General features: G+C 37.9%; 1 long non-coding RNA gene across 2 annotated transcripts in view; it reads right to left on the bottom strand.

Moving 5' to 3' along the window:
• LOC146817949 (uncharacterized) overlaps window positions 1-5585 on the bottom strand; it is a 33607-nt gene extending 28022 nt beyond the window's left edge. The window contains exon 1 of one of the 2 annotated variants that reach the window (XR_014962599.1): window positions 5484-5585. This is a non-coding gene — a long non-coding RNA (uncharacterized LOC146817949). The remainder of the gene's footprint in view (window positions 1-5483) is intronic. The other variant, XR_014962600.1, reaches the window with a different exon arrangement.
• Between the last annotated feature and the right edge of the window lie 7249 nt (window positions 5586-12834).

The raw sequence follows: 12834 nt of genomic DNA, 5'->3' as shown, positions 1-12834 counted from the left end.
TCAGCCAGTAGCCATGCTGTTGTGAAATCATCCAGGCACTACTTTCGCACTCTTTTATTTACTCTGGTTCTACCTCAGTAATCATGCAATCACCTAAGCAGTACCCATGCATTTATCAAATCACACAGTCACTTGGTATGTATTCATGCCAATCCCTAGACATTCTCCCTGTATTCATGCAATCAGTGAGATATTATCTATGTAGTCCTTTAATCTCTTTGTGCTCTTTCAATCATATACACACTTTTCTTGTACTTATGTAATCAGTCAGCCAGTAGTCATGTACTTTTAAAATCACCCAGTCACTACCTTTCCACACCTGTAATCACTCAGACAGTAGCTTAGTAGTTCAGTAATCACCCAGGCGGTACTCATGAACTTATAAAATCACCTACTCACTAGCTATCTACTTCAGTAATCCCCCAGATATTACCCTTGACGGCAAGGAATCACTCAGGGTCTAGTTATGTACTACCCCTACAGTTATGCAATCATGCAGGCTGTGGCTGTGCAGTCATGTAATTACCTACACACTACCCTTGCAGTCTTAGAATCACCCATGCCTTTCTGTTGCATTCATGTATTCACCTAGGCAGTACTCAATGACTCATCTATGCCTTCGGGTGCTATCTATACACTTATCCATGCACTCAATGTGTATGTTTGCACTCATGAAATTAGCAAGTCACTTTTTATCTTGTCCTGTACTTACCCAGTGAGTACCCTTGCACTCATACAATTACCCAAGGAGTACCCTTTAAGTGTTGGAATTGCTTAGTGAGATCTATTACGTGTCTCAGTTTCTAGGTTTCAACTTATTTTAGAAATATTATATATGAAACTCCAATTGGATTGTGGAACGTCGCACTCCTTGTGTATATGGTAGATGCTGTTGGATTTATTTAGGGTGCCTGGTAAATGACCTCCTGAGCCAGGAGGTGAAAACTATAAATGTAAATGCGTTGTCTCCCGTAGGAGTAACGTCCTTTACTCAGCACTCCGTTGTTGTCAAAATTCAAATAATGGTAATCCAGTTAATAATGCTTTCTTTGACAAGTTGTTTTTTAATTCGAATTGTGAACAATTTCTTTAACATTCATACTATTTCAAGCATAGTATAATCCATGAGGGTTGTCAACAAATTGTCAACAAATTCATAATCAAGTTCAAAGTATTTCAGCCCTATGCATTTCGGGCGAACCCTTCTTCAGGGGACTTACATTTCTGAAAGCGTACTGATGGCGTTCAAGAAAGTAGCTTATATACACATTTCTTTTACATATCATGATGATTTGATAATGTAGAGAGATAATTATGCCTGCTTTTAACAATATGGAGACACTTATAGTTGAGTTATGTAATAGTGTGTTGCTTTATATTTGGCTAGGCCCAACTTTCATGTACTCGCCATGCAGTCTTACAATGATGCAGGTGTTACATATGCAGTGCTGTAATCACTCAGGCATTACTGCTGCACTGATGCAATCATTTAGGCACTATCTATGCATCAGTTGCCTCTTTCTGTACCTCATTTGTTTTTTTCTGTACACCTATTACATCTTTCTGCACTCTGTTTGCATCTTTCTGCACCATTATTCCTTCTTTCTGCACTTCTTTTGTTTCTTTCTGTACCTGTCTTGCTTCTTTCTGCATTCCTATTGCCTCTCTCTCCACCCCTCTACCCTCTTTTTGTACTTCTGTTGCTTCTTTCTGCATTTATTTTGCTTTTTTCTGCACCTCACTTGCCTCTTTCTGTACCTATATTGCCTCTTTCTGCAGTTCACTTGTCTCCTTGTGCACTTAGTTTGCCTCTTTCTGTAACTCTCTTGTCTCTTTTTACACCTCTCTTGCCTCATTCAGAACTTCACTTGCTTCTTTCTGCACCCCTCCTGCCTCTTTCTGTACCCCTCTTGCGTCATTGTGCATTTCTTCTACTCCTTTCTGCACCCCTCTTGCCTCTTTCTGCAGCTGTGTTGGTTCTTTCTGCATCCTTCTTTCCTTTTTCTGTACCTCTATTCCCTCTTAATGCACCTCTCCTGCCTCACTTTGACAACCTGTTCTTTCTTTATGTACCTCTTTTGTATATAATTATTTTTAAAATATTAAATAATTTAAAAATTCTATTTTTTTCAGATATTCTCCATTATTATTAAGAAAAATTCAAAAACAGCAATTGATGGACAGAATGCAGAACAATGTCATACATTCACCCCAGTACAGAGATCTGGGCCTAAATCCATCGTTTTTTTGCTCACCATGCCATTCTAGTTTGAACCCAGCCATATGCAAATCAGTCTTGACCCTGTGCCTTATGGGAACAGTCCAGCCCGAACTGCCAAGCCAGGTCCTCCCTGAACTGCAAGCAAGCATCCTAGGACCGGTTTCGGGGTTTCATCCCTCTTCAGCCAGGATAGCTTGTTTCCAGTGGCATGGAGAGCACGGGACCCACATCTGGGCATACCCGTCCCACTGTGGGTGACAAATGCAAAAACAACATTTGAGAAAGATTCACCATGACAAAACATCGCAAAAGAAAAAATAACAACGAAAAGAGTACTATTTAAAGGAGAGACAAAAGCAGGAATCAGATGAACTACAACATGTGGCAGTGAAGAAAACGTCCTGTGGTAAGAGAACAAAATAATTTGTTAAAAGACTTTTAGAACTGGAAAGAATTTTGAAAATGCAGAAAATAGAAGGAATAGTTCTAGTTCGAATTATAATGAAATGAAAAAAAGGACAAATTAATGGAAAATCATGTTCTGATAAAACAATCTATGTTGAAAGAAGGATGAAACAATATCATGCTATAAAGAAACGTATTGATAAAAGTAGAGTACTACTAAGAAATATAAAAAATTATCTGTATTTTATAGAAAGAAACAAAAGATTGAAAGTATAGTCGAAAAGGCTTTTGAATTGAAAAGAAGATTGTTCATTTTAGTTTTAAAGAGATTGCGAACATTAGATAAACCAATGCATTCTATGAAGGACAAAAGTAAAAGGAAAAGACTAATTAACAGAACTAACTTTTGTAAAAAATGTTTGGAAGCATACTTCAAGTTCAGAACCTTTTTTTTAATGAAGAGAGTTATTTTCAAAACAATACATTAGTTCACGCAGTTGATACCTGTGGTCCTGCTTATGAAGTGAAGAACGGTTGTGCAATTGAAAAAGAAAAGATGGTTCCCAGAAATGTGGAATAAGTGATAGCTGAAGAAGTTCAAGGGAGACGTTCACAAGCTCCAGTGTATACATGGGATTGCAGTAGTATTTGTAGTATACAACAGGAGTCTATTGATATTTTACTAAATATTTCACAATAGTATACTAAAAAAAGTATTAAACAAAAGATTAAGATATTGCAAGGACTAGATCCTTGTAAAGTGAGAAAAAATACTAGCTTGCAAGGTCCTTCTCTGGCTTGTCTTTCAAGAAAAGTATTTCAAAGTGTTTTTCATCATTTGAGAATGTTAGCAGTACATCACTCTGCAATGTGGAAGTTAGTAAGAAGATTGTACTATGTAAAAAGTCCTGCATTATTTTTAAGTGAAATAAACAGTGCTCTTTTGCATGGTACAGTATCGGATGTAAAAAAAATTGTGATGATATAGAGTTTTGTTTCTTTAGTACTGGAGAAAAGTGTACACAAAGTGAGAGTTTGATGAGTGTAGGTGTTGAAGAGGAGGTGAAAGATAGTACTACTGAGAAGTTTGTAGAAGAAATTACAACGTTTAAAGTAATTTGTTCTGAAAAACCAAACTATGTATTTTTTGCCGACGTACTCACTATAGAAATCAAACTAGGAATGTTGATCTGTATTTAAAAAGTGAAAAGGAAAACAATGATAAGTGGGAGGAATTTGGGGCTTATTTGTTGGTGGAAAGTGTTTTTGAGTTGGGTATTGATCAACATATTTGTAAATATTGTTACAACAAATTAGAGGAGAACAACATGCCAGATAGAGCTGTACATAATAACCTAGAGTTGGTAGCTATTCCAGCAGAACTGGTAGATTTAAATACGTATAAGTCCATTCTGATTCAATCTGTGCACCTGTCTCAGGCTATTGTTAGTATGGATCCTAAAACAGGTAAACTGCCTCCATCAGATTTACAAAGAGGAATAAAAGGAAGAGTTGTGTATTTACCTTTAGATTTAAAGAAAAATATTGAAACCATTGGTGTAGAGAGAGAGGAAACTGAACCTGTAGTTATTCTAGTTAATGGTGTTCCAACAAAGAGTCAGAAAATATGGCAAGAGTTAGTAGATGTCAGCAAAGTTCAAAAGGCTACATTATATCTCATAAAAAACAATCTTTATTACAAAAATGTATATCTGGAAGAACAAGAAATAGTTTTAGGGAAAGATAGCGAAATTTCAACTGGCCAAATTGAAAAGTGGATATCTGCAGGAGTGAAGAAATGTATTAACATTATAGTGTACATCCTTTACATTCAAAGGAAGTGATTGGAAATACTATTGATTATTCCAAATGAAAAAAGTTAAGGGAACTCCTATGAGTATTTGGGAAAGAAGTTTAGAAGCCCATTGTTTTTCACAGCTCTTCCCCACTAGAAAAGGTGGACAATATGATGAACAACCCATGCAGATTCCAGCTTCAGAATATCGTACAACAAGATTGTACTCAGAAGATCCAAGATTTCGACAATGTATTCCATATATATTTAATCTTTTTTTTAAAAGTGACTTGTCTGGACTTTCATATGGAGTTAACCACATATTCTGCCGCCCGCATGCAAATTTCCGCCTGCCATGGCAGGGGACCCCAGCAGATGGAAAGACTGTCCGCCGGTTTTCCACCCGGTCGATGAGTCGACCGGGCGGAAAAGCTGTTATTATGGTGGCGGTGTCTGGTAGACACCGCCATCCATATTAGAATACATGCGGGGACATGCCTTTCCCGCCATGGAAAGGCATGCGATTCTCAACATTGGGGGCCGTAGCGGGCCCCATGGGATTCTGGGGGTGTGGGGGGGTGCACATGGGGGGTACCTATGGCACCCCCCTGCATTTGACAGTACAACGTGGCAGGCACCACGCGGTGCCTGTCACGTTGTACTGTCAAATGCACAACTTGCATTTCTGGTATTGCGGGGGGCAGTGCTGAAAGCACCGCCCACTGCAATATTAGAAATGCGGGATGCGCCCGCCAGTGTGGCAGGCGCATCCTAATGGGATGTGCGGGACTGCCGCATGCATTGCAGGCGGTCCCATTTCCCGGGGGTATGGTGGGCGGACTCATGCTAATGACTCGCTTAGCCTTAAAATAACCGGAAAGTACAGATATTGTTAAAACAAACATGTTAGATACGTACTATCCTAAAATAAGTCCCACATCTGGAAAACATATGTCTCTATGAAGTACTGCAATATTACAGCTTTAAGAGAAAAGTTATAGAAAATATAAATGAAGAAAAATATGCAGTCATTGGATGTGATGGATGTTTGGTAAAACATACCAAAGGAAATCTCACTAATCACAGGAAACTCAGTTGTGATACTCCAGATAACAGGGAATTTTTCTATTTAGCACTTCTGCAACTCTTCAAGCCTTGGCGTACTGAAATGGAATTAATTGGAGATTTTCAGTGCTATGAAGATGCATGTAAAGATAGCATTAAATGCACAGTTTTTCCAAATTATCTACAAATATTGAATGAAGAGATTGAACAAGAAACTAATATTGTAGCTGAAATTGCTAGTGACAATCCTCAAGATAGTCAAAGTTCTGCTCCACTGAGTCAAGATCCACTAGGAGAACCAATTCTTGAATACGAAGCAGCAATAGCTATGAGTGAAGTAGAAACCACAATTCAACAAGCACAACAGGATATTGTGGAGTTGGGAAACTCGAAAGAACAACTAAATATTGAACAGAAAGAAATATATCAGCAAATTACACAACAGATAGAGCATGGTTTTCTTCATGAAAAAAAATGCAACTGCACATCATTTAAACCTATTCGAATGTATATCAGTGGTCAAGCTGGTCCAGGAAAAAGTTACTTAATTAAAGTTTTGACCTGTTATCTACAGAAAACCACTTATCTTGTTTTGTAGCCGCTCCAACTGGGTTAGCAGCACACAACATTAAAGGGATTACTTTACATCATTTACTGATGCTACCAGTTGAACATGAAGACAAGTTGGAATATGACAAGCTATCTGGAGAAGCTTGTAATGAAGTTTCAAGAGTACTAAAGAAAATGAAACTTCTGATCATTGATAAGGTGAGCATGGTCTCAATCTTAATGCTTGCCTTTGTACATTTAAGACTGCAGCAGATTTTAAAAACAGGTTATGATGTTTTTATTTGGAGGAAAACATGTAATTGTATTTGGCGACCTACTGCAACTTACTCCTGTAAAAGGGAAACCAATTTTTAAAACACTTGTGCATGAAGACACCAGGAAATCTTTGGGAAGTATTGGAAATGTCAACATTTGGTCTAATTTTGAATATAAAGAACTTATTAAGAATATTCGACAAGCAAGTGATGAACATTATGGAAGCATTCTTCAAGATATAAGAATTGGTGTTTTGACAAAACATGGTAATGAAGCTTTACAAAGTCGGCTACTTACAAACTTGTTTCCAAATGAAAATGTTGCTCCTGAAATAATATACAAAAAAATTGGAGAAAAGAAATCCATAATTTGCCCAATGCCAACCCTGCAAGAGTGTTCTACATTCTAACAAGAACTTTTGAAGCTGGAAAAACAACAAATAATGAAAATGGAAGCCATTGATAAAATAGAACACGAAGGAGTTACTATTATTCTGTCTGAAAATTAAAATCAAAATTGGATTCTTTGGAAAAGTCTATATCTAAGACTGCTGGTTTAGAAATGAATTTATATGTATGTGAAAACTGTTGGGTAATTTTACGGTGTAATTTGGATGTAGAAAAAGTTTAGTAAATGGAGCAATGGGAAAAGTTTTTGATTTTGTTAATTATCCAAATAGAGATAGAATTGAATTCTTGAAGATTAAATTTGATCAGATTAAAGAGGTAAAACAGATTGGACGTTGTGATGTTAATTTGTTTCTTATTAAAGACTTGTATCTTCGTAGAAAACAGTTTCCTCTTTCTTTAGCATATGCGGTGACCATTCATAAATCTTAAGGTTTATGTGTAGACAGTGCTTTGGTAAACATTGGAAGTACAGTGTTTAAAGAGTGCATGGCATATGTTGCATTGTATCGAGTAAGAACATTATCTGGATTGTATTTGATTGATTTTGCTGAAAGAAAGATTAGTGAAGATGCAAATTGTATAAGAGAGTATAACCGGTTAAGAAAACTGTATGCTCCCAACTTAGGTGAATATGCCATATATGAAAAGCATATAGTATGTCCAAAATGAACATATGAGAAACACTCTAGTGAACTTTTAAAGCAGTGGCTATTATTTTCCATGATGGACCTTCTACAACATCTAGACACCATACTGTGTATTTAAAGTGCAATAAAGGATGGACACATTGTAATGATGCCCATTTGGAATTCAAATGCCGGTTGCCTAATAAATTACCAAATTCATATCTGATATTTTTGGTACCAAAGTTTTGAAAACATCATTCGGCCTATTGGGAAGATGTCAACAATTACTGTTTGAATTATCGTTTCTGTTCTTTAATATTGTATTTAGAAAATTGTGTTTGAAATAAGCAGTTCATATATTTGATCTTTGTATTATATGCAATGTTAATGAGAGTGTTTATTTTTGAAAATGTAAACAGATAGTTAAGTTTGTTGTAAATATTTTGAACACAGATTTGTTTGTTTTTAACAATCTTATTGTATTTTTTTGCCCGCTGTTACATGAGGATCAACATTGAAATCACTGTATATGGTGAAATTCAATTGAATCTGAAAACAGCAAAAAATACAAACTGAATATATTATGTAATTCTAAAATTCAATTGTGTTCTTAAAATTATAATATTATATGCAATAACAGTGTTTGTTCTTCTCTTTTACATAAAGTAATTCTAAAGTTTGAAAATATTTTACATTTCGATTATAATAACACAAAAATGTCAATGAGTTTCATATCTACTTCAATAAAGAAAGTAAGATAAAGTAATGTATAATGTTATAAATTAATATTTACAGTCACTTCTATTGCAGTCATTCATTTTTCAAAACTGAATTATCTCACTCATCATACCACTTTACCAGAACCCATGCTCTTCTTCAATCTCTGAAATATAACCTCTCTACTTACAAAATCACCTATGCATTACCAATATACAGCGTTAATCACTGTGGCAGTACCCATACATCTCTGTAATCACCCACACATTACTTCTACAATGTTGCAATAAGCCAAGTATTACCTATCCAGTCCTTCAATCATCCAGACATTTCTCCTCCACTTATACAATCACCTGAGCAGTCACAATATATACATGCAATCATCCAAGCAATATTTATGCACTTAAAAAAATCACCCTACCACTACCCATGTACTCCTCCAATCACCAAGGCACTACTCATCCACTTATGCAATAAGTCAGACACTACCCATGTACTGTTCCAATTACCCGTGCACTACCCCATGCACTCCTACGATCACCCAGCCAGTACCATGTACTTAACCAATCACTCTGGCAATACCCACACACTTATGAAATCACCATGCAGTATCTCTGCACTCCTACAATCCCCCAGACACTGACCATGCACTCTTGCGATGATCCCTGCATTAATTATAAACTCATGTAATTACCCAGGCATTACCCATGCACTTACAAAATGACCCAAGGAATACCTGTGCACTTACAAAATTAGCCAGACATAACCCATGTACTCCTGCAATCACCCAGGCACTAGTCATCCACTCATGCAATAACTCAGGCATTACTGATGCACAGTTCCAATCATCTATCAACTACCAATGCAGTTCTCAAATCATCTGGACACTAATAATTTACTCTTTCGATTACCCAGGCACTACCCATGCATTTCTCTAATCCCCAACCACTAGCCATGCACTTATCCAATCACTCTGCCAATACCCATGCACTTATAAATTCACTATGCACTATCCTAGCAGTCCTCTAATCACCCAGTCACTACCCATGCACTCCTGCCATCACCAAGCCAGTACCATGTACTTACCCAATCACTCCATCAATACCCGAGCACTTATGAAATCACCAAGCGGTATCCCTGCACTCCTCCAATCACCCAGGCACTACTCATCCACTCATGCAATAGCCCAGCCACTACCCATGCACTATTCCTATCACCCAGCTGGTACCCATGAACTCATCCAATCACTCTGCCAATACCCATCTACTTATAAAATCAGAATGCACTATCCTTGCAGTCCTCTAATCACCCAGTCACTACCCATGCACTCCTGCAATCACACAACCAGTACCATGTACTTACCCAATCACTCTGCCAATACTCAAGCACTTATGAAATCACCATGCAGTATCCCTGCACCCCTCCAAACACCCAGGCCCTACTCATCCACTCATGCAATAACCCAGGCACTACCCAAGCACTGCTCCAATCACCCGTGCACTACCCCATTCACTCCTACAATCACTCAGCCAGTGCCATGTACTAACCCAATCACTCCGCCAATACCCAGGCACTTATAAAATCACCATGCACTATCCGTGCAGTCCTCTAATCATCCAGGCAGTACCCATGTACTCATGCAATGACCCAGGCACTAACCATGTACTCAAGCAATCATCCTGACATTACATATAAACTCATGTAATTACCCAGGCATTAAGCTTGCACTTGTACAATCAACCAAGCAATACCCTTGCACTTAGAAAATCATGCAGGCACTACACATGCACTCCTGCTATCACCCAGGCAGTACTCATGCACATATAAAATCACTATGCTTGTGCTCCTCCATTCATCCAGGCACTACCTATGCACTCATGCAATCACCAAGGCACTACCCATGCACTTCTCCAATCACGCACGCACTACCAATGCACTCATGCAATCACCCAGGCATTACCCATGTACTCCTACAATCACACATACATTGCCCTTGCACTCATTCAATCCCCCATGCATTAACCAAGCACTTACAAAATCACCCACGTACTATCCATGCACTCCTCCAATCACTCAGGCACTACTCATCCATTCATGCAATAACCCAGGCACTACCCATGCACTGCTCCAATCACCCATGTACTACCTGTGCACTCCCCTAATCACCCAGACACTACTCATTCACTCCTTCAATTATCCAGCCAGTAGCCATGCACTTCTCCAATCACCCAGGCACTACACATGCACTCATAAAATTACCCAAGCATTACCCACACACTCAAACAAACACTCAAGCATTACTGATGAATTTTTCCAATCACCCATACATCACCTCTGCACTCATGCAACCACCCAGACATTAACCAAGAACTTACAAAATCACCCAGACACTACTCCTTCACTCCTTCTATTACCCAGGCTGTAGCCATGCAGTACTCCAATCACCCAGGCACTAAACATGCACTAATGCAATCACCCGGCCATTACCCATACACTCATGGAATCACCTAGGCACTACCCAGGCACTCATGCAATCACCCAAGCACTACCCATGCACTCTTCCAATCACCCAAGGACTGCCCATGTACTCTTGCAATCACCCAGGCATTACCCATGCACTCATGCAATCACCCATGCACTACCTATGCAATCCTCTAATCACCCAGTCAAAACCCAAGCACTCATCCAGTCACTCTGCCACCACTCAAACACTCTCCAGTCATCCAGGCAGTACTCATGCACCCATGTAATCATGCAGATATTATCCATACACTTCATACAGCACATACAATTCTCTATTTTTTAGAAGAGTATGTGGTTCTAACAAGAACCTTTTTTCCTCTTTTTGTATTTTATATTTTTTTGGGATTTTCTAACTTAAAAAAAATTGGTGTTTTAAAAAATAAAATAAAAAATAAACAGAACTGTGAAAACTTTCAAAACATTTTGCAATTAAAAACACATTGCAAAAAAAAAAAACTTACAAAAGTGGTTTCTGACAGCAACCACAATGGCGTCTACTGATTGTTCTCCATGGGACAGAACTTTGTTGCATTTAATGGAACATTGTTTAATTCTTGCAAATTATGGTTTAATGTTGCTTGTCATACTGGTGGAAGAACCAGATGATGTGCCAGGCCCTCCAAGAAGGTGATCTTGTGCAGCCTGTTTCTCCAGATCACGGCGGTGTTGCTCCCATGCAAGAGCCCGTGGGTGATTAGTTTGAAGATGCTTGAGCATCGAAGATGTGCCGCACAAATATTTTTTATCTGATCCACGCGACAGGACGTTTTTACAGATAGTGCACGTAATCTTTTGTGCGTTTACTTTCTTCTCGCCTTCAGGTATTGAAAAAAAGGCCCAGACTATGCTTTCATATCTTTTTTTCACCGGTTCTTGAATATCATCTTCTTCCTCTGCATGAAGCAGTTGGTTAATGTTGGAAGAAGCCATGTGGAATCGCTGTTCAAAAAACACCCAAAACATCCAGAAAAGGATAGAGAAATCAAAAGAGCTGTGTCTAAATCTTCTGGAAGGAAGGAGAAAATTGGGTGGGGTCTTCTAACTTCTAGAATGAAAAGGTTCTCAACCAATGAAATTCTTTTTTTTTAACATCACATGGATTCGCGCACCACGCACACACCCAACATGCACCCATCGCGAACCCGTAAAAATATATTTAACAATAATTTATCTTTATTCTAGTTACAAATATATGATTTTTATTTAAAAAAATCTCTTGCTTTAATATATATATATATATATAGTTTTAAAACTTAAAATTTTGCAGGAGATTTGTGCATCCAACGCGATCTACGGAACCACGTACGTAACGTTACGCAGGGTCGTAATTCGCGAACACGTCGCTTACGAAGCATGCATCCTACACGACTTTACCAATATGGCGGCATTGATTCACGCAGCGATCGAGACAGGTACATGATTGGTACATGAATCCACTTTTATATTAAAAAAATGTATATTTATTTTTTAGAAATTAGAAAATAATACATTATTTTTATAAGAATTAAAAAATAAGAAAAAATATTTTTGGGACATTATACTAAGAAATTAGCATTTAAAAAAAACCCTAGAAATTCACTGAAAAAACCATAGGTTTCAGGGACGTTATAGTTAGTAATTAGCATTTAAAAAACCTTTGAAATTCACTGAAAAAACTACAGGTCTCAGAGACCTTATAGTTAGTTGGACATTTTACTCATACAAAACAGTAGAAATTCAGCAGTTATAGTTAGTTCAGCTAACTATAACTCGCACCTCCACAATGCACTGCTGATGATGTCACATATTACATCATTTATGACATGGTCAGTGACATCACTGATGACATCTCAAATGACATCACTGATGATGTCATCCACGTGATAATCAGATACACCTCCTCACACCCTAATATAACCTTTGATACACCCACTCTAAAATACAGACTACCATTTTCGAAACAATAGACACTCCAATACCAGTTACAACATACCCACTCACTGATTCCTAGGTCTATACACACATCCACTCATTCACCCATACAGTCACTCATATATGCAATTTCATACAGCACAATCATTTGCACTCATACACCTATACTGACACTCACACACCGTCACTCATCCATAGAGTTATACACACCTAGTCAGTCATGCAAAGAATCAACCACACTCCCATTTACTCACCTATACAGTTATACACAGCCCACCTCACTTATTCATACAGATACTAACACATACTTACTCTCTTATACAATCACTGATACAA

The sequence above is a fragment of the Triturus cristatus genome, chromosome 6 (genome assembly GCF_964204655.1).
Source record: "Triturus cristatus chromosome 6, aTriCri1.1, whole genome shotgun sequence".
NCBI classification, from domain to species: domain Eukaryota; kingdom Metazoa; phylum Chordata; class Amphibia; order Caudata; family Salamandridae; genus Triturus; species Triturus cristatus.
The sequence above is the reverse complement of the archived record's forward strand: the minus strand, read 5'-3'. Positions and strand labels throughout refer to the sequence as shown.